This window comes from Pseudophryne corroboree, chromosome 4, assembly GCF_028390025.1.
Source record: "Pseudophryne corroboree isolate aPseCor3 chromosome 4, aPseCor3.hap2, whole genome shotgun sequence".
In the NCBI taxonomy this organism is placed as follows: domain Eukaryota; kingdom Metazoa; phylum Chordata; class Amphibia; order Anura; family Myobatrachidae; genus Pseudophryne; species Pseudophryne corroboree.
In genome coordinates this window covers 827,015,899-827,039,425 of record NC_086447.1, presented here as the reverse complement: position 1 = coordinate 827,039,425, position 23,527 = coordinate 827,015,899, and the positions used below count along the sequence as shown (strand labels likewise).

At 46.3% G+C, this 23,527-nt stretch overlaps 1 protein-coding gene across 2 annotated transcripts in view; it reads left to right on the top strand.

Annotated features, from left to right (window-relative positions):
* MACROD2 (mono-ADP ribosylhydrolase 2) overlaps positions 1–23,527 on the top strand; it is a 3,123,444-nt gene that overhangs the window by 688,190 nt on the left and 2,411,727 nt on the right. The window lies entirely within an intron of this gene.

Sequence of the window (23,527 nt, the reverse complement as noted above, 5' to 3'; positions counted from 1 at the left end):
TTCAGGTTCTTAAATACACTTTGGAAGTAAAGCACTTTTATGTAAGGATCAGATCCTAGAATATAGGCTGAAATGTGAGTTATTTACAAATCATGGTATCTGCAGTGGCATAACTACAGGATGGCTAGATGGGCAAATGTCCAGGGGCCCGCAAGATGACGGGGGCCTACCGAGCTTCGGTGTCTGGAAAGGCCTAAAGCCATGGCCTGGATCTCCAGACTTCTGGATCATTGTTTGGTGCGAGCATGCCAACGCTGCTGCCTGCTGGGCACACCTCACACCCCACTGTCTGACACTTGCCTAAAGAGGCTCCTCTGTCAATAAGGTCTGCCTTTGGAGGCTAATGTCCCTACAGGTACCCCCGCGGCTGCCCTTTGTTGTGTCTGTCCCTGGGAGTGCCTCTGACAGCATTTTGTACAGCTCCCTCCTTATCTGCTGGTTCCATTTTGCTCCATTGGTACCTATCTAGAGAAAAAAAACTTCAAAATACAGTGCACAATAGAACAGTAGTGCAGCTACACAGTATACACAAGTGTGCATCCAAAAACACACTGACTTTTCTTCATCCATTGGTACCTACACAGCTGCACATGTAGACCTAAGGGTTTATAGAAATCAAATAGGAGGCTCACCTCGAGAGTTTGCCAGGGGCCTCCAAGCCTCTAGTTACACCACTAGATATCTGACATAAAGTTTGCAAAGAGATGACTGTAGTGTGTTATTTGAGGGCTAGGGAAGCCAATCCCAGGTGTTTTTGGGTCCCCAAAATACCCCGGATTATAATTATTAAATCCCTGGTATTTTGATCTGAGGGCAGTGGGATATTACGTTCTTGTTTCCAGTCACATTATCTGGTCCACTCAGGCTCTCCCAGCTGCCCATAGAATAAATGGAGTCCTGTGCTGTGGCTGCTCTCAGTCACTGATTGGCTGGAATGCACTGCACAGTGATGATGTCACAATGCAGTGTGCTCCCAGCCTACTTCTACTGTAGCTGAACCTGGGACAGTACCGGACAACACATCTGCCGTCAACAGAATCCCTTTCTGACCACCGCTATTGACTAAGGCAAGTGAAAAGGGAGGGAGACAAGGGACATGAAAAGCAAGTGGGGGGAGTGGATATCTTTGTACAATTGAATCCTGGGATTACAAATATGGAGCAGGACTGGCTTACCTATTGAGGGCACAAGTGCTGCAATACTGATATTACTAACTGCAACATGGTAACAGTAGTAGAAGGAAATAAGAAAATAAATCCTGGCTTGAGTCCATTTATAAATAAGTACTACTACTATATATATATATATATATATATATATATATATATAATTATTAATATTATACTTGCTGACTTAGTAAACTGGATTTTTGGAAAATTGTATATGGATTATTAGCAAGATATGCAGTTTTCTGCGTCAAACAATGCTGAAAACTAAATTTAAATCTGTTGCCTCTGTTTTCTCACACAAGGGATTTCTCACAAAATCTCTTACAAAATTTGTCAACAAACATAAAATATCGTATTTATAATGGGTACAGTGTGTGTGATGCACACGGGGTCCAGGGGGGTCCACACCACACACCCTGTACCCATTACTAAAAAAAAAACTTACCCTCCGGAGTCCCACGGTGCAGCTGCAGCACTGCTGAAATCACTGGGAAAATGGTGTGGTGCCATTATCCCGGTGTTTTGCGCATGCGCAGTAGGTAAATAACTGGGAAAATGGCCACCGCGCCATTTTCTCAGAGATCTGCGCATGCGCTGTAGACTCTGGGACAGCACTAGTGCCCAGAGTCTACACAGCGCTGCCAGCTAGAGAGGAGGGGGCCCAGCCAGAGCCTCACACGGGCCTCCTTCTCTTTAGAAACGCCCCTGATCTATGCAACATTTATTATCGTTCATATAGTCATACTCTACAGTCCTTTACAACGGCCATGTATTTACATTTTTATCACGTTCTATGCAAGTAAGAAGTGTCACAAGGGGATCCAGTCAGGAACACGACGGTCGGGATCCCTGCAGTTGAAATGCAGACGCTGGAATCACGACCATGCTCGAAATGCCAGCGCAAGCATCTCGACTGAGACTCTAGCCCCGGCATCCTGACTCCTGGGATCCCGAATGAAAAAATGCAGTGCCGCTGGGGGGAGGTTAGGTTTAGGCTGCAGGGGAGGGGGGGTTATGTTTAGGCACCCCCGGGGAAGGTTAGGCTGTGGGAAGGGAGGCTTAGGTTTAGGTTGCAGAAAGGGGAGTTAGATTTAGGCACCATCGTGGAAGGTTTTAAGTGTAGGCTGCAGGAAGGGAGGGTTAGGGGGCCATCGGATAAGTATACTTACCTTCCCCCTGTCGAGATTCTCACTGTTGGAATGCTGCTGTCTGTATTCTGACCACCGGCATCCCAACCTCAACCCGTCACAAGCACTCAGAGAAACTCTACCCCGTTTTTTACTTCAGTTCAGTAAACTTTGGCGGACTACAATGATGTATACAACTAGACAATGACTAGTGTAGTCCACGTACGTTGTACAATGTTGTTGAGTGGAGTTCATAGTTGTAAGATAGTTGTGCACCATTCAATCCTCATTTGTACTTAAAATCTCATCTGCTACCAGTGCCCTGTTTCATACAAGCAGTGATGCTTCTTCCCAACACATACAAGTGGGAAGTACATAGTGGAAGGGTGTTTGTATAAGGTGAGTCTTAACAGTGAACTGCTGAAGATTTTGGGAACCCTGGACACTTGATTAAATGACATACTCCAGAAAACTGTTTGTTTTAGGTGGAGTTTTTCTTTAATATCATGTAAAGTAAACCATTATATAGACAGTAGAATGATATACATACAAAGGGCTATAGAGAACCCATCCGGGAGGGCTGGATTAAGTCTGGGGCGGGCCTGGGGAACGTAAGACGTGGGGACCTGGGAAAGGGGGGTGTATATTAAATTGTGCATACCTCCCAACATGACTCCTTTCAGGAGGGACAAATGCTCATTGCTTCAGTACTATTCTTCTGTGAATCCTGCACATTTCTAGGTCAGTAGTCTTCAGTCTGCATATCCTGTTAAGTCAGCCTGCAGTTAACCTCAGCCTTGTCGAGTTATCCAGAATCCAGTCTGTCTGCAACTATTCCTTGCCTTTCCAGCTGTTATACTCCAGGTTAATTACCTTGTGGTCTCCAGCCTATTGTGTGAGCCCCTACTGCTAGAGGGTTAAGCCCAGGCAGCCCCCTAAGTACCAGTGTGCATATCATGCACTAGGGGAATAGCGGGGGAGGGGGCTGTTATTGGCAGAAAACCCTCTCACTTGCTCTACGGATCTCACACACACAGTGCTAGAGTTCCCTAACACCTGGTTCTGCTATTGCACAAGAGGGAGAGCTAGTGATGTCCGTGTACTTCGGTCAGGGAGCCCCCTGACAGAGGCGGGCCGTGGGTACAGTATGTCCTGCACTCCCCTCTTAATCTGGCTATACGCCAGGGCCCAGGTACTTTTCGAGGGGCGTCCCCCAATTGTGGGAAGCGTGGCCATGGCCACGCCCCCTTAGATAAATGATAGACAAAACATGTGCAGTATCAGGGAGTGCAGTGAGCCTCTCAGACAGGGACAAATCCATGAGGGGGGTGCGCTATCAGTGTGATTGCTACTTCAACCAGTACAGGAACAGACTGCTGCTGCTAAGCAGAGGTAGCCTCCCTGGCCACACTGCAGCCCAGCACACAGCAGAATGTGTTTGGTTGAGGAGAAGAGCTGCAGCTGCCAGGTAAGAAGGGGTTGGCGGCAAACCCAGACCCTTTCAATCAGGCCAGGACCCCCTCTATCAGGCTAATTTATTTTATTTTGTAGCTGAATTGTTAGCGGTATTGGTCCACTGACCTCTAGCCATCTGATAAAGAAAAGACAGGATTCATGCAAACATTCACTGGGTCACCCATTAGGCAATCTAGGCTACTGCATAGGATCAAGTAGGCACTGAAGGGCACACTTTATCATTAACCCAAGAAGTCTGTGTTGCAGGAGGGTGAGTTTTCATCTTTACTCTGTGGCAGTGGCGTCACAAACCGGGGTGCTGGGTCACCTTCAAAAGGGGTTACACCAAAGAGCCGGCTCTTCTGCAGTGACAGGGGCTGAGTGATGCAGTATGTTATTCACCTGCAGCACTCTGATCCTATCACAAATGAAGAGCCGGCCAGGGTCGGACTGGCCCACAGGGGATCAGGGGAAACCCCCCGGTGGGCCCCACTGCCTGTGGGCCCTTCTCCTCCTCTAGGAATCAGGTTCCAGACTCTATCCTAGTGCACTTAAATTATGCATTATACATATATTACATTATACTTCACAAGAATATGGTTTATTACATATTTACCAAGGGGCACAGAACATGTACTCTGTAATGATTAGCCAAGCTGGCCACGCCCCCACTGGACGCTGGCCACACCCTTAAGCATTGGCCCCTACAGTAGCATTCCCCCGGTGTGCCCTTCATGCCCCAGTCTGACACTGGAGCCGGCACTGCACTCAGCCCAGTCTCCAGGGGCAGCCAGAATCTCCGGGATAATGGACGGAGAACCCACGAGGCCACGCCCCCTTTTGTTAGACCACATACCTATTTAGGGCAGACGCACCTCCGGCGCAGGGAAGATAATGCAGAGTGCACACCGGGTATCACCACACCTGGTGACGCCTCTGCCCTGTGGCTAGTATATTCATAGGCTGCATTCTTAAGAACATCGGTACAGACCACTACTTGCCTGCCTCCATGTTGTGTGTGTGACGACAGGTAATATGCAGATCTGTCGCCCAGCTCCTTCTTCAAAAATGACATCTCGGTAGATATAGTTAAAAAATATTAATAGTAATAATACATTACAGAAAAAAGTCCAGTCTTAAGGTGTGCTCAGCATTGCCTGTCAATCAGAAACCCATAGCCGTCCAGCAGGCGTCATGATTTGGAGCACAAAGGTTTAATGTCTGCCATATCAAAGTGTCAGCTTTTTATGTTTTCTTCTGTTTTTGTTATATTTTGAAATCCAGGATAAAACGCCTCTTTCACATTGCTGGGAATGCCAGAGGCATGTCTCTATGAGAACCCCTCACTTTCAGCATGGTTTTTCAGTTGGCATGAAGTATAGTGCGACAATACATACTAACAATGTGATTTGTTTGAAAGTTTGTCCCTTTGCTTGTAGAGTAGAGGTGAAATGAGTCACAAGTCCTTTCTCCAGAATATTTTTGCATGAGGTGTCAGCCACAAGGAAGCAGCCTGCAAACATCAAAGCATAAAGTTTTGTTAAAAAAATAAATAAAAAGGTTTTGCAGAAAAAAATTGATTTCTCGCTGTTATTAAAGACATTTTGATTAACATATGTTAATGTGAAGTAACAGGAGCATAGTAAGAGCATTTCTGTGCCAGGAAACATGCAAGAAGCAAAATAAGGCTGTTAAAAATTAACTGTGTGCTGCGACGCCTGGAATATGGGAGCACAGAGCAAGTGAATAGATCCCTATATTTCCTTTTTAATCTGTCAGAAGGGGATACGGTCATTAGGTCGACAATCATTAGGTCAACCACTATTAGTCGACATGCAATAGGTCGTCGTGGTCACTAGGTCGACATGGATAAAGGTCGACATACATTTTTCACGTTTTTTTTTTCGGGTTTTTTTTTTTTACTTTTTATTCATACTTTCCGATCCAAGTGGACTACGATTTGGAATAGTAACCTTTGCCGAGCGCAGCGGTAGCAGAGCGAGGCACCTTGCCCGAAGCATGGCGAGCGAAGCGGTGCACTAAACGGGGTTCCTCATCACTTTACGAAGAAAACTACATCAAAAAAAGTAAAAAAGACTTGTCGTCCTTTATCCATGTTGACCTAATGCATGTTGACCAATAGTGGTCGATCCACTTGACCCATACCCGTCAGAAGACTACAACAAGCACAATGTGAATTTTACAATTATCCAGGAAGGAGCTACGTCTGTTATTGATGATTGAAAACACATACCGTGTGTAATAATAGAATATGTTGGATTGGTGCATACTTGTCTACTCCCCCGAAATGGCCAGGAGGTTCCCTAAAATCGAGTGGCACTCCCGGTCAACCGCAAAAGTAGTCAGGTTTCCCGGAGCGGGCTTACACCCGCCACCTTCCCTCGCAGCTGCCTGCTCTGTCCCCATGGGCACTTTACAATGCTGGTAATGAAAGTCAGCATGTATGGGTTGGGGATTACTAAATTACTGCTTAGAGCACAAAAAAGGACATTGATCTATTTACTACTAAACTAATTATGTTCTTAAATACTGTGGGGGGAGGGAATATTAAAGGCCACCTTTATTTTACCTATAGTTTTTACATGGTTTCAATAGTGTGTAGCTATAACAGCTGCAGGGTTAGAGATAGCGCCCCCCAGTGTATTAGAAGTAACTTGCACGTTCTACAAATATCTGTATATATTGGAATGTATTTGTGAAATTTGAAGTTGGCAAATGTACCGTAAAGGCTATTTTAAAAGATGCAAAAATCAATGGAAATATCTCAAATGATTCTTTGTCTGCCTACATAGCATACTTGCCTACTCTCCCTGAAGTTGCAGGAGACTCTCGATTTTTCAGGTAGTTGCCCACATCCCTAGAGGAGAATGCTGATCTTCCGCATCCTGCCCACTTCCTAGTGAAGCAGGTAGGATTAGATTATACTGGGAATTGTGGCACCATATTGAGGGTTGGGGCTAAATGACGATATTTCGTCATTTAGCCCAGACCGCACCCAGTGGTCCCGATGGCATTTTGACGTGACAGGAGCAGAGATTTAGCCCAGACCTCTCCCAGTGGACACGATGGCATTTTGACGTTACAGGGGCAGAGACTAGTAACGTAACCATCCCTCCTGAAATGGACAGCAGTGTTTTCTCTCTGGGCTTCTTCCAAAGAGGAGACTTTAAAGTAGAGATGAGCGCCTGAAATTTTTCGGGTTTTGTGTTTTGGTTTTGGGTTCGGTTCCGCGGCCGTGTTTTGGGTTCGAACGCGTTTTGGCAAAACCTCACCGAATTTTTTTTGTCGGATTCGGGTGTGTTTTGGATTCGGGTGTTTTTTTCAAAAAACACTAAAAAACAGCTTAAATCATAGAATTTGGGGGTCATTTTGATCCCAAAGTATTATTAACCTCAAAAACCATAATTTACACTCATTTTCAGTCTATTCTGAATACCTCACTCCTCACAATATTATTTTTAGTCCTAAAATTTGCACCGAGGTCGCTGTGTGAGTAAGATAAGCGACCCTAGTGGCCGACACAAACACCGGGCCCATCTAGGAGTGGCACTGCAGTGTCACGCAGGATGTCCCTTCCAAAAAACCCTCCCCAAACAGCACATGACGCAAAGAAAAAAAGAGGCGCAATGAGGTAGCTGTGTGAGTAAGATTAGCGACCCTAGTGGCCGACACAAACACCGGGCCCATCTAGGAGTGGCACTGCAGTGTCACGCAGGATGGCCCTTCCAAAAAACCCTCCCCAAACAGCACATGACGCAAAGAAAAAAAGAGGCGCAATGAGGTAGCTGTGTGAGTAAGATTAGCGACCCTAGTGGCCGACACAAACACCGGGCCCATCTAGGAGTGGCACTGCAGTGTCACGCAGGATGTCCCTTCCAAAAAACCCTCCCCAAACAGCACATGACGCAAAGAAAAAAAGAGGCGCAATGAGGTAGCTGTGTGAGTAAGATTAGCGACCCTAGTGGCCGACACAAACACCGGGCCCATCTAGGAGTGGCACTGCAGTGTCACGCAGGATGTCCCTTCCAAAAAACCCTCCCCAAACAGCACATGACGCAAAGAAAAAAAGAGGCGCAATGAGGTAGCTGACTGTGTGAGTAAGATTAGCGACCCTAGTGGCCGACACAAACACCGGGCCCATTTAGGAGTGGCACTGCAGTGTCACGCAGGATGTCCCTTCCAAAAAACCCTCCCCAATCAGCACATGATGCAAAGAAAAAGAAAAGAAAAAAGAGGTGCAAGATGGAATTGTCCTTGGGCCCTCCCACCCACCCTTATGTTGTATAAACAAAACAGGACATGCACACTTTAACCAACCCATCATTTCAGTGACAGGGTCTGCCACACGACTGTGACTGATATGACGGGTTGGTTTGGACCCCCCCAAAAAAGAAGCAATTAATCTCTCCTTGCACAAACTGGCTCTACAGAGGCAAGATGTCCACCTCATCATCACCCTCCGATATATCACCGTGTACATCCCCCTCCTCACAGATTATCAATTCGTCCCCACTGGAATCCACCATCTCAGCTCCCTGTGTACTTTGTGGAGGCAATTGCTGCTGGTCAATGTCTCCGCGGAGGAATTGATTATAATTCATTTTAATGAACATCATCTTCTCCACATTTTCTGGATGTAACCTCGTACGCCGATTGCTGACAAGGTGAGCGGCGGCACTAAACACTCTTTCGGAGTACACACTTGTGGGAGGGCAACTTAGGTAGAATAAAGCCAGTTTGTGCAAGGGCCTCCAAATTGCCTCTTTTTCCTGCCAGTATAAGTACGGACTGTGTGACGTGCCTACTTGGATGCGGTCACTCATATAATCCTCCACCATTCTATCAATGTTGAGAGAATCATATGCAGTGACAGTAGACGACATGTCCGTAATCGTTGTCAGGTCCTTCAGTCCGGACCAGATGTCAGCATCAGCAGTCGCTCCAGACTGCCCTGCATCACCGCCAGCGGGTGGGCTCGGAATTCTGAGCCTTTTCCTCGCACCCCCAGTTGCGGGAGAATGTGAAGGAGGAGATGTTGACAGGTCGCGTTCCGCTTGACTTGACAATTTTGTCACCAGCAGGTCTTTCAACCCCAGCAGACTTGTGTCTGCCGGAAAGAGAGATCCAAGGTAGGCTTTAAATCTAGGATCGAGCACGGTGGCCAAAATGTAGTGCTCTGATTTCAACAGATTGACCACCCGTGAATCCTTGTTAAGCGAATTAAGGGCTCCATCCACAAGTCCCACATGCCTAGCGGAATCGCTCCGTGTTAGCTCCTCCTTCAATGTCTCCAGCTTCTTCTGCAAAAGCCTGATGAGGGGAATGACCTGACTCAGGCTGGCAGTGTCTGAACTGACTTCACGTGTGGCAAGTTCAAAGGGCATCAGAACCTTGCACAACGTTGAAATCATTCTCCACTGCGCTTGAGACAGGTGCATTCCACCTACTATATCGTGCTCAATTGTATAGGCTTGAATGGCCTTTTGCTGCTCCTCCAACCTCTGAAGCATATAGAGGGTTGAATTCCACCTCGTTACCACTTCTTGCTTCAGATGATGGCAGGGCAGGTTCAGTAGTTTTTGGTGGTGCTCCAGTCTTCTGTACGTGGTGCCTGTACGCCGAAAGTGTCCCGCAATTCTTCTGGCCACCGACAGCATCTCTTGCACGCCCCTGTCGTTTTTTTTAAAATTCTGCACCACCAAATTCAAGGTATGTGCAAAACATGGGACGTGCTGGAATTTGCCCATATTTAATGCACACACAATATTGCTGGCGTTGTCCGATGCCACAAATCCACAGGAGAGTCCAATTGGGGTAAGCCATTCCGCGATGATCTTCCTCAGTTGCCGTAAGAGGTTTTCAGCTGTGTGCGTATTCTGGAAACCGGTGATACAAAGCGTAGCCTGCCTAGGAAAGAGTTGGCGTTTGCGAGATGCTGCTACTGGTGCCGCCGCTGCTGTTCTTGCGGCGGGAGTCCATACATCTACCCAGTGGGCTGTCACAGTCATATAGTCCTGACCCTGCCCTGCTCCACTTGTCCACATGTCCGTGGTTAAGTGGACATTGGGTACAGCTGCATTTTTTAGGACACTGGTGACTCTTTTTCTGAGGTCTGTGTACATTTTCGGTATCGCCTGCCTAGAGAAATGGAACCTAGATGGTATTTGGTACCGGGGACACAGTACCTCCAACAAGTCTCTAGTTGGCTCTGCAGTAATGATGGATACCGGAACCACGTTTCTCACCACCCAGGATGCCAAGGCCTCAGTTATCCGCTTTGCAGTAGGATGACTGCTGTGATATTTCATCTTCCTCGCAAAGGACTGTTGAACAGTCAATTGCTTACTGGAAGTAGTACAAGTGGGCTTACGACTTCCCCTCTGGGATGACCATCGACTCCCAGCGGCAACAACAGCAGCGCCAGCAGCAGTAGGCGTTACACGCAAGGATGCATCGGAGGAATCCCAGGCAGGAGAGGACTCGTCAGAATTGCCAGTGACATGGCCTGCAGGACTATTGGCATTCCTGGGGAAGGAGGAAATTGACACTGAGGGAGTTGGTGGGGTGGTTTGCGTGAGCTTGGTTACAAGAGGAAGGGATTTACTGGTCAGTGGACTGCTTCCGCTGTCACCCAAAGTTTTTGAACTTGTCACTGACTTATTATGAATGCGCTGCAGGTGACGTATAAGGGAGGATGTTCCGAGGTGGTTAACGTCCTTACCCCTACTTATTACAGCTTGACAAAGGGAACACACGGCTTGACACCTGTTGTCCGCATTTCTGGTGAAATACCTCCACACCGAAGAGCTGATTTTTTTGGTATTTTCACCTGGCATGTCAACGGCCATATTCCTCCCACGGACAACAGGTGTCTCCCCGGGTGCCTGACTTAAACAAACCACCTCACCATCAGAATCCTCCTGGTCAATTTCCTCCCCAGCGCCAGCAACACCCATATCCTCCTCATCCTGGTGTACTTCAACACTGACATCTTCAATCTGACTATCAGGAACTGGACTGCGGGTGCTCCTTCCAGCACTTGCAGGGGGCGTGCAAATGGTGGAAGGCGCATGCTCTTCACGTCCAGTGTTGGGAAGGTCAGGCATCGCAACCGACACAATTGGACTCTCCTTGTGGATTTGGGATTTCGAAGAATGCACAGTTCTTTGCTGTGCTGCTTTTGCCAGCTTGAGTCTTTTCATTTTTCTAGCGAGAGGCTGAGTGCTTCCATCCTCATGTGAAGCTGAACCACTAGCCATGAACATAGGCCAGGGCCTCAGCCGTTCCTTGCCACTCCGTGTCGTAAATGGCATATTGGCAAGTTTACGCTTCTCCTCCGACAATTTTATTTTAGGTTTTGGAGTCCTTTTTTTTCTGATATTTGGTGTTTTGGATTTGACATGCTCTGTACTATGACATTGGGCATCGGCCTTGGCAGACGACGTTGCTGGCATTTCATCGTCTCGGCCATGACTAGTGGCAGCAGCTTCAGCACGAGGTGGAAGTGGATCTTGATCTTTCCCTAATTTTGGAACCTCAACATTTTTGTTCTCCATATTTTAATAGGCACAACTAAAAGGCACCTCAGGTAAACAATGGAGATGGATACTAGTATACAATTATGGACTGCCTGCCGAGTGCAGACACAGAGGTAGCCACAGCCGTGAACTACCGTACTGTACTGTGTCTGCTGCTAATATAGACTGGTTGATAAAGAGATGTCTATGTAACTATGTATGTATAAAGAAGAAAGAAAAAAAAAACACGGTTAGGTGGTATACAATTATGGACGGACTGCCTGCCGAGTGCCGACACAGAGGTAGCCACAGCCGTGAACTACCGCACTGTACTGTGTCTGCTGCTAATATATAGACTGGTTGATAAAGAGATAGTATACTCGTAACTAGTATGTATGTATAAAGAAAGAAAAAAAAACCACGGTTAGGTGGTATATACAATTATGGACGGGCTGCCGAGTGCCGACACAGAGGTAGCCACAGCCGTGAACTACCGCACTGTACTGTGTCTGCTGCTAATATATAGACTGGTTGATAAAGAGATAGTATACTCGTAACTAGTATGTATGTATAAAGAAAGAAAAAAAAACCACGGTTAGGTGGTATATACAATTATGGACGGGCTGCCGAGTGCCGACACAGAGGTAGCCACAGCCGTGAACTACCGCACTGTACTGTGTCTGCTGCTAATATATAGACTGGTTGATAAAGAGATAGTATACTCGTAACTAGTATGTATGTATAAAGAAAGAAAAAAAAACCACGGTTAGGTGGTATATACAATTATGGACGGGCTGCCGAGTGCCGACACAGAGGTAGCCACAGCCGTGAACTACCGCACTGTACTGTGTCTGCTGCTAATATATAGACTGGTTGATAAAGAGATAGTATACTCGTAACTAGTATGTATGTATAAAGAAAGAAAAAAAAACCACGGTTAGGTGGTATATACAATTATGGACGGGCTGCCGAGTGCCGACACAGAGGTAGCCACAGCCGTGAACTACCGCACTGTACTGTGTCTGCTGCTAATATATAGACTGGTTGATAAAGAGATAGTATACTCGTAACTAGTATGTATGTATAAAGAAAGAAAAAAAAAACACGGTTAGGTGGTATATACAATTATGGACGGGCTGCCGAGTGCCGACACAGAGGTAGCCACAGCCGTGAACTACCGCACTGTACTGCTGCTAATATAGACTGGTTGATAAAGAGATAGTATACTACTAATATTATATATACTGGTGGTCAGGTCACTGGTCACTGGTCACTAGTCACACTGGCAGTGGCACTCCTGCAGCAAAAGTGTGCACTGTTTAATTTTAATATAATATTATGTACTCCTGGCTCCTGCTATAACCTATAACTGGCACTGCAGTGCTCCCCAGTCTCCCCCACAATTATAAGCTGTGTGAGCTGAGCACAGTCAGATATATATATACATTGATGCAGCACACTGGGCTGAGCAGTGCACACAGATATGGTATGTGACTGAGTCACTGTGTGTATCGTTTTTTTCAGGCAGAGAACGGATATATTAAATAAAACAAACAACTGCACTGTCTGGTGGTCACTGTGGTCGTCAGTCACTAAACTCTGCACTCTCTTCTACAGTATCACAGCCTCAGGTCAATCTCTCTCTCTCTCTCTCAACCCTAATCTAAATGGAGAGGACGCCAGCCACGTCCTCTCCCTATCAATCTCAATGCACGTGTGAAAATGGCGGCGACGCGCGGCTCCTTATATAGAATCCGAGTCTCGCGATAGAATCCGAGCCTCGCGAGAATCCGACAGCGTCATGATGACGTTCGGGCGCGCTCGGGTTAACCGAGCAAGGCGGGAAGATCCGAGTCGCTCGGACCCGTGAAAAAAAACATGAAGTTCGGGCGGGTTCGGATTCAGAGAAACCGAACCCGCTCATCTCTACTTTAAAGTAGGCAAGTATGTTACATAGTTGCATGGGCACATTTGTCTGGATTTTTTTTGCAGTCGGGTAAGATGGGGCAAGAATTGCTGCGTGGTGCCCGAATACCATTACAGTATCCCTGCTGCAAAAAGGAGTTAGTGGAAGTGGTTTTACAGTGTCAGAAATGTTAATGCAATGGTTCTTCTTTATATCTAATTTTGGTCTAGAGCTGTACCTGTTATCCACCTTTCCTACTGATCTAGCCTATAGTTTAGCAACACCAATCAAAATCATGTCCTTTTGCAAGGAGTAAACAGTTATGCAGTCATCCGCAAGCAAGGAAACCACAGAGCTTGCACTCTACCCAGCTTTTATAACTCATTTAAATAATGCATCCTTCAAAATCTTGTGAACTTGCAAAGCATTTATGTGCCCAACCCTGGGAACAATCTGATTCTGCAGCTCTTCTCACCATAAAATTAATATTTTGCACCACCTCCCCCTAAGAATTTGCCACCTTGACAATGATTTGAATGTAATTACCGTAACAAATGGTTTCAAATTGGGGAAAGGGGCATTTTTTTTAATTGTCCCTTAGATATATATCCTGTCACATTCCCTACTGCTTAAAAAGGGGTTCAGTATGATTACCGGCAGCCGGGATGCCGGCTGTCAGTATACCGACAACGGCATCCCGGCCGCCAGTATGTTGGCATCGAGGGCGAGCGCAAAGAGTCCCCTTGCAGGCTCTCTGTGCTGGCCACAGGTGTTGTGGACACCCACGAGTGGGAATAGGCTCTGTGCGCCGGTTTCCGGCTGGCGGCATTGCCGGCTGGCAGGATTCCGGCGCCTGTATCCTGACCGACAGCCGGCAAATGAACTACATCCTGCTTAAATATATTCTCCTATGAAACTACAGTACAGAACAAATAAACTCTGAGTTGTCAGCAGAAATATCTGACAAAATAAAAGCTGTTTCTAATGGTCATAAAACAACATCATCATAAACTGCAGCGTAATCTAAAATAATCTAGTAAAAATCATATTACATTACGACATCATTATTTCTTTCTTTCTTATTTATCTCCTTGATCCTGAGTGGCCTATACCAACTGGAATTTATCATCAACCGTGAGAACTTTAATGTAGATGGTAAATCTGCATTGTTAACCAAACTCACTAAGTGATCCCAATTCATCTTGGTTTGTTTGGAAGTACTATGGAAGCAGTAACTGTTTCAACTCTGCAAGTAGACAAATTTCTTTTAATATTATTATTATTATTATTATTATTATTATTAGTAATACTGCTATTCTTATTTTGATACTGCATTTCTATTAAGTGCAGGCCCTTTACTCACTGTATTGTTTCACAGTAGGCTAATACAGTATCTCATTAAACATTTACAGATGGATGAAGCAGAGACATAACTGTATTCTAAAATTCTTAGAGAAAAATGGGAGCAGTGACATAACCACAAAAACCAAATGCTTATCTCATTGCTGAGAGCATCATATGAACAGTACAGCTGCTATCTCTGCCTTATTGGGAATACAGTAAATCAGAATGGAATCAGCTTGGTTTTAATGACTGACAATAAAAGAGACATATACTTATAAGTATACATGGTAATAGACTGTCTTATGTCATACAATACCTAGCAAATTACTGCTAACAATACCTTCTGGGAAGATGATGCAAGCTGCACAGTAAGAACAGAAGATCTCAGGTTATATTTGGTGAGCCTGCTACATATCGTCTTTTCGCATCCCCCCCAACCCAACCCCCCCCCCCCCCCCCCCGCCACACTAGTGTCTAACATACAGTAGTTTTAACACCTGGTTAGAAATTTGATTGAAGATCAAGTGTTTAGAAAACAGCAACGATTCCTACTGTACCTTACATTTTTATCACTGTATTAAATTTGTCTATTTTATATTGACTAGGAACAAATATGTGCCTTACCCTATTCTTATAATAGAAATATTAATAATAATAATAATTAATAAATTTATTAATATTGGCATGGATAGAGAGTGAGAGGTTATTAATTGATTTAGATAGTGAGAGAGATTATAGAACGGCTAGATATGGAGAGAGGTTACAGAAGGGCTAGGTGATGAGAGAGAATACAGATGGGTTAGATGATGAGAAAGATTGCAGAAGGGCTAGATGGAGAGAGATTATAGAAGGGCTAGATGGAGAGAGAGATTACAGAAGGGTTAGATTATGAGAGATTACAGAAGGGCTAGATAGTGAGAGATTACAGAAGGGTTAGTTGGAGAGAGATTACAGAAGGGCTAGATAGTGAGAGATTACAGAAGGGTTAGTTGGAGAGAGATTACAGAAGGGCTACATGGAGAGATTATAGAAGGGCTAGTTGGAGAGAGATTACAGAAGGGCTAGATGTAGAGATTACAGAAGGGCTAGATGATGAGAGATTACAGAAGGGCTAGATGGAGAGAGATTACAGAAGGACTAAATAATGAGAGAGATTACAGTAGGTCTAAATGATGAGATTATAGAAGGGCTAGATGGAGAGAGATTACAGAAGGGCGAGATGGTGAGATACATTATGGAGGGAGCTAGATAGGGAGATACATTATAAAAAGGCTAGATAGTGAGAGACTATAGAGGGGACTACATAGCTAGACTGGAGTTGATAAAATAGATTATAGAAGGGTGAGATAGATTATAGAGGGGAGTAAATATCAAAATAAATTATGTAGGTGCCAAGGCAGATTGTAGAGGAGGTGATTATGGAGGGGGCTAGACAGATTTTACAGGGGGAAAGATGAGACATTTTTATGTGTATCTCCAAATAATTTATTGCTAGCGATTTCCTGTAAATATAAGCAGTCCTGTTGTATTTGTCAGGGAAATCTGGTTTTATCAAATCCGTGTTCCTTAGAAAAACTTGTGTATTATAAGGAGTATTGCACTCCTTACTGCTAATTGTGGATATATGAAGCCACCTCAGGTTTCTGTAACCTGTATACAAGCAGTCAGCCTACAGATTTTTCTGGTCATAGAACTCTTTGGGCAGTATCCAATTAGGAGCAATGGAACATCGGTTGCAAAAATCTGGAGTATTTTTTTTTTTCCCCGATATTTCACCATTATTTTTTTATGGGGTATTCAATTAGATCTCCCATAAAAAAATAAAAAATTCTGTGCGAAGACACACAGGTTCAGTAAAACCTGTATGTTTTCGCTGTCGCAGACCTGAAAAGCCGGCGCTTATCGGGGATTTTGCATCGCCTGCCTGAGGCAGGTGAAACAAAATCCTGAAAAGACGTGAACCCCTACAGTCAGAGCCCCACACCCGCCGCAGCAGTTGCTGGGGACTGCAGGGAGCAGCATTCAGCCCCTGTGAACCACAGCCACTCTACACTGGCAGGGGTCATGTGACCGGGAAGCCGGGGCCCGGTGCTACTAAAGGTAACCCCCGATAAGCCACAGCTCGTGCCGGTTATTGGGGCTAATAGAATGTCCCCCAAAGGCTTCTAATGTCACTACAAACCACAGTAGGCTATATGAAAAATGATGTATATAACATATCCTATATGCGTTCTATGAAATATAACAATGTCACAATCCTCATTTGCTTGCTTATTGTCTCATATGCCAGGGTACTCACAGATGAAGACAATAACCTTAAACTTGTGCAGCGATAAACCTATGATCTTACAGTTGGATGTGTAGTAAATGCAATTTCCATTATTTTTCCTGTAAATGATGGGGGGTTTTCTTTTGCGCATGTGCACATATATTTCTTTCTCATCTGCACCTATGGTGACTGCCACATATTCCTCACTTACAACTACTTGCACTTAAAGTGGCGGAACCGAGGTGGGAATGCCAGGTGTAAATGTCTGCACAGTACAGTAATAATGTGTTTGCTCCAAAAGCGCCTCGTGTTGAACACAAGAAGGATGTATATTCACCTGTTTGGAGGCAAATCATCTGTGAGTCAGGGACTCCAGGGGCAAAATGCGTACTGCTGATGATGCCTTATACTGTTAGTATTCTGTGGCTGCAGCAATCTCATATTCCTATAATTAGAGGGGGATTGGCAATTGGTTTGCAGCAGTACAGGAGATCCTCTTTTTCAGGCTAAGGCGACGGATGTGTTGATTTGAACTTAATTAGCACTTTAATTTTATATTTGCGTCTTGTTTTAATTTATTTCTCTAACGTCCTAGTGGATGCTGGGGACTCCATAAGGACCATGGGGAATAGACGGGCTCCGCAGGAGACAGGGCACTTTAAGAAAGAAATTGGATACTGGTGTGCTCTGGCTCCTCCCTCTGTGTCCCTCCTCCAGACCTCAGTTTGTTTGAATCTGTGCCCGGATGAGCTGGGTACTGTTTAGTGAGCTCTCCTGAGCTTGCTGTAAGAAAGTATTTTGTTAGGTTTTTTTTATTTTCAGGGAGATCTGCTGGCAACAGACTCCCTGCATCGTGGGACTGAGGGGAGAGAAGCAGCCCTACTCTCTGAAGATAGGTCCTGCTTCTTAGGCTACTGGACACCATTAGCTCCAGAGGGATTGTACACAGGATCTCACCCTTTGTCGTCCGATCCCGGAGCCGTGCCGCCGTCCCCCTCGCAGAGCCGGAAGACAGAAGCCGGGTGTCAGAAGCAAGAAGACTTCAAAATCGGCGGCAGAAGACTCCAGTCTTCAAACTGAGGTAGCGCACAGCACTGCAGCTGTGCGCCATTGCTCCCACACTAAACCCACATACTCCGGTCACTGTAGGGTGCAGGGAGCAGGGGGCGCCCTGGGCAGCAATTAGGACCTCTTGGCAAACGTTGGGCATATATACAGTTGGGCACTGTATATATGCATGAGCCCCCGCCATAATTTTACACAGAAACGCGGGACAGAAGCCCGCCGCTGAGGGGGCGGGGCTTCTTCCTCAGCACTCACCAGCGCCATTTTCTCTCCACAGCTCTGCTGAGAGGAAGCTCCCCAGGCTCTCCCCTGCAGATTCACGGTAGAAGAGGGTAAAAAGAGAGGGGGGGGGGCACATAAATTAGGCGCAAAAACATTATATACAGCAGCTACTGGGTTAACACTAAGATACTGTGTGATTCCTGGGACATATAGCGCTGGGGTGTGTGCTGGCATACTCTCTCTGTCTCTCCAAAGGGCCTTGTGGGGGAACTGTCTTCAAAAAGAGCATCCCCTGTGTGTGTGGTGTCGGTACGCTTGTGTTGACATGTTTGACGAGGAAGGCTATGTGGAAGCAGAGCGGGATCAAATGAATGAGGTGTCTCCGCCGACGGCGCCGACACCTGATTGGATGGATATGTGGAAGGTTTTAAATGATAATGTTAATTCCTTGCATAAAAGGTTGGATAAAGCTGAAACCTTAGGACAGTCGGGGTCTCTGCCCATGCCTGATCCTATGTCGCAGAGGCCGTCAGGGTCTCAGAAGCGCCCACTATCCCAAATTGTTGACACATATACCGACACGGATTCTGACTCCAGTGTCGACTATGATGATGCAAAGTTACAGCCTAAATTGGCTAAAGCTATACGTTATATGATTATAGCAATGAAGGAGGTGTTGCACATCACAGAGGAAACCCCAGTCCCTGACAAGAGGGTTCATATGTATGGGGAAAAAAGGCAGGTAGTGACCTTTCCCCCTTCACATGAGCTAAATGAGTTATGTGAAAAAGCTTGGGAATCTCCAGATAAAAAACTGCAGATTTCCAAACGGATGCTTATGGCGTATCCTTTCCCGCAAACAGACAGGCTACGCTGGGAATCCTCCCCTAGGGTGGACAAAGCTCTAACACGCTTATCCAAGAAGGTGGCCCTACCGTCACAGGATACGGCCACCCTAAAAGATGCAGCGGATAGAAAGCAAGAGGGTACCCTGAAGTCCATTTATACACATTCAGGTACCTTACTAAGGCCGGCAATTGCGTCGGCCTGGGTGTGTAGTGCTGTAGCAGCATGGACGGATACCTTGTCTGAGGATCTGGATACCTTAGACAAGGATACTATATTAATGACTCTGGGGCATATAAAAGACGCTGTCCTGTATATGAGAGATGCTCAAAGAGACATTAGCCTTCTGGGCTCTAGAATAAATGCAATGTCGATTTCTGCCAGAAGGGTCCTGTGGACTCGGCAATGGACAGGCGATGCCGACTCAAAAAGGCACATGGAGGTTTTACCTTACAAGGGTGAGGAATTGTTTGGGGAGGGTCTCTCGGACCTGGTCTCCACAGCTACTGCTGGAAAGTAAAAATTTTTGCCATATGTTCCCTCACAACCTAAGAAAGCACCGTATTACCAAATGCAGTCCTTTCGTTCACAAAAAGGCAAGAAAGTCCGAGGTGCGTCCTTTCTTGCCAGAGGCAGGGGCAGAGGAAAGAAGTTGCACAGCACAGCTAGTTCCCAGGAACAGAAGTCCTCCCCGGCTTCCACTAAATCCACCGCATGACGCTGGGGCTCCACGGGCGGAGCTAGGCCCGGTGGGGGCGCGTCTCCGAAATTTCAGCCACAAGTGGGTTCACTCACAGGTGGATCCCTGGGCAATAGAGATTGTGTCTCAGGGATACAAGCTGGAATTCGAGGAGATGCCCCCTCACCGATACCTCAAATCGGCCCTGCCAGCTTCCCCCTTAGAGAGGGAAATAGTGTTAGCTGCAATTCACAAATTGTATCTTCAGCAGGTGGTGGTCAAGGTTCCCCTCCTTCAACAAGGAAAGGGTTATTATTCGACCATGTTTGTGGTACCGAAACCGGACGGTTCGGTCAGACCCATATTGAATTTAAAATCCCTGAACATATACCTGAAAAGGTTCAAGTTCAAGATGGAATCGCTCAGAGCGGTCATCGCAAGCCTGGAAGGGGGGGATTTTATGGTGTCTCTGGACATAAAGGATGCATACCTTCATGTCCCCATTTATCCACCTCATCAGGTGTACCTCAGATTTGTGGTACAGGATTGTTATTACCAATTCCAGACGTTGCCGTTTGGTCTCTCCACGGCACCAAGAATATTTATCAAGGTAATGGCGGATCAATTATCCCATGCTTGGACGATCTCCTCATAAAGGCGAGGTCCAAAGAGCAGTTGCTGATCAGCGTAGCACGCTCTCGGGAAGTGTTACAACAGCACGGCTGGATTCTAAATATTCCGAAGTCGCAGTTGATTCCTACGACTTGTCTGCTCTTCTTGGGCATGATTCTGGACACAAACCAGAAGAGGGTTTATCTCCCGATGGAGAAGGCTCAGGAGCTCATGACACTGGTCAGAGACCTATTAAAACCAAAACAGGTGTCGGTGCATCACTGCACGCGAGTCCTGGGAAAGATGGTGGCATCATACGAGGCCATTCCCTTCGGCAGGTTACATGCGAGGACCTTTCAATGGGATCTGTTGGACAAGTGGTCCGGATCACATCTTCAGATGCACCGGCTGATCACCCTATCCCCCAGGGCCAGGGTGTCTCTCCTGTGGTGGCTGCAGAGTGCTCACCTTCTCGAGGGCCGCAGATTTGGCATTCAGGACTGGGTCCTGGTGACCACGGATGCAAGCCTCCGAGGGTGGGGGGCAGTCGCACAGGGAAGAAATTTCCAAGGTCTGTGGTCAAGTCAGGAGACTTGCCTTCACATCAATATCCTGGAACTAAGGGCCATATACAACGCCCTACGTCAAGCGGAGACCCTGCTTCGCGACCAATCAGTTCTGATTCAGTCAGACAACATCACCACAGTGGCTCATGTAAACCGCCAAGGCGGCACAAGGAGTAGGGTCGCGATGGCGGAAGCCAACAGAAATCTTCGCTGGGCGGAGAATCACGTAAGCGCACTGTCAGCAGTGTTCATTCCGGGAGTGGACAACTGGGAAGCAGACTTCCTCAGCAGGCACGACCTCCACCCGGGAGAGTGGGGACTTCATTAAGAAGTATTCACGCAGATTTCAAGTCGGTGGGAACTGCCACAGGTGGACATTATGGCATCCCGCCTCAACAAAAAGCTACAGAGGTATTGCGCCAGGTCAAGAGACCCTTAGGCGATAGCTGTAGACGCACTAGTGACACCATGGGTGTTCCAGTCGGTTTATGTATTTCCTCCTCTTCCTCTCATACCCAAGGTGCTGAGAATCATAAGAAAAAGAGGAGTGAGAACAATACTCATTGTTCCGGATTGGCCAAGAAGGACTTGGTATCCAGATCTGCAAGAAATGCTCACAGAGGAGCCATGGCCTCTGCCTCTAAGACAGGACTTGTTGCAACAGGGGCCCTGTCTGTTCCAAGACTTACCGCTGCTGCGTTTGACGGCATGGCGGTTGAACGCCGGATCCTAGCAGAAAAAGGCATTCTGGATGAAGTTATTCCTACGCTGATAAAGGCTAGGAAGGGCGTGACGGCTGAACATTATCTCCGTATATGGCGAAAATATGTTGCTTGGTGTGAGGCCAGGGATGCCCCCACGGAGGAATTCCAGCTGGGCCGTTTCCTTCACTTCCTACAGGCGGGAGTGACTTTGGGCCTAAAATTGGGTTCCATTAAGGTCCAGATTTCGGCCCTGTCTATTTTCTTTCAAAATGAGTTGACTTCTCTACCTGAAGTGCAGACGTTTGTAAAGGGAGTGTTGCATATTCAGCCCCCTTTTGTGCCTCCAGTGGCACCTTGGGATCTGAACGTGGTGTTGAGTTTCCTGAAGTCACACTGGTTTGAACCACTTAAAACCGTAGAGTTAAAATATCTCAAGTGGAAGGTGGTCATGCTATTAGCCTTGGCCTCGGCTAGGCGTGTGTCAGAGTTAGCGGCTTTATCACATAAAAGCCCCTATCTGGTTTTCCATATGGACAGAGCAGAATTGAGGACCCGTCCACAATTTCTGCCTAAGGTGGTGTCATCTTTTCATATGAACCAACCTATTGTGGTGCCTGTGGCTACTCGTGATTTGGAGGATTCCGAGTTACTAGATGTGGTCAGGGCTTTGAAGGTTTATGTAGCCAGAACGGCTAGAGTCAGGAAATCTGAGTCGCTGTTTATCCTGTATGCATCCAACAAGCTGGGTGCTCCTGCTTCAAAGCAGACTATTGCTCGCTGAATCTGTAACATGATTCAGCAGGCTCATTCTGCGGCAGGATTGCCGCTGCCAAAATCAGTAAAGGCCCACTCCACAAGGAAGGTGGGCTCTTCTTGGGCGGCTGCCCGAGGGGTCTCGGCATTACAGCTTTGCCGAGCAGCTACTTGGTCAGGTTCAAACACTTTTGCAAAGTTCTACAAGTTTGATACCCTGGCTGAGGAGGACCTTGTGTTTGCTCATTCGGTGCTGCAGAGTCATCCGCACTCTCCCGCCCGTTTGGGAGCTTTGGTATAATCCCCATGGTCCTTACGGAGTCCCCAGCATCCACTAGGACGTTAGAGAAGATAAGATTTTACTTACCGGTAAATCTATTTCTCGTAGTCCGTAGTGGATGCAGGGGCGCCCGTCCCAAGTGCGGACTTCTTCTGCAATACTTGTATATAGTTATTGCTTGCATAAGGGTTATGTTATGGTGCATCAGGGTTGATCTGATGCTCTGTTGTTGTTCATACTGTTAACTGGGTAAGTTTATCACAAGTTATACGGTGTGATTGGTGTGGCTGGTATGAGTCTTACCCTGGATTCCAAAATCCTTTCCTTGTACTGTCAGCTCTTCCGGGCACAGTTTCTCTAACTGAGGTCTGGAGGAGGGACATAGAGGGAGGAGCTAGAGCACACCAGTATCCAATTTCTTTCTTAAAGTGCCCTGTCTCCTGCGGAGCCCGTCTATTCCCCATGGTCCTTACGGAGTCCCCAGCATCCACTACGGACTACGAGAAATATATTTACCGGTAAGTAAAATCTTATTTTTTACATTGTCAGTGCTACTGTATTACGTATGGCTGTCACTGTCCAGACATCTACTATATTGTGTATGATTAATGTACTGTTTTGTATTGTATTGTATATGATTACCACTGTGAAGCCACACCATAACGAGCCACGTATACTACTGTTCTCCCCTGGAATAAAGCATGCGCATGCATATGTTAATCTATATACAACTTGCATTACAGCCAGCTGTGCAAACCTTTTTTCAGGGCACATTTTGCTTTAGAAGCATATTCTGTGTAATATGAGCACTTATGTGGCACTGAGTTGTAATAGATTTATTGGGCAGCAGTGGGCAGGGTATATATATACATCAATGACCTGACTTACTAAGCCTTTATCTTTACTAGAAATCAGGATCATGAATGATGCAAATGCTTGTAAATGTTACTTAGCTACTTGTGGTCTATTTATTTCCATACTTTAATCAGACC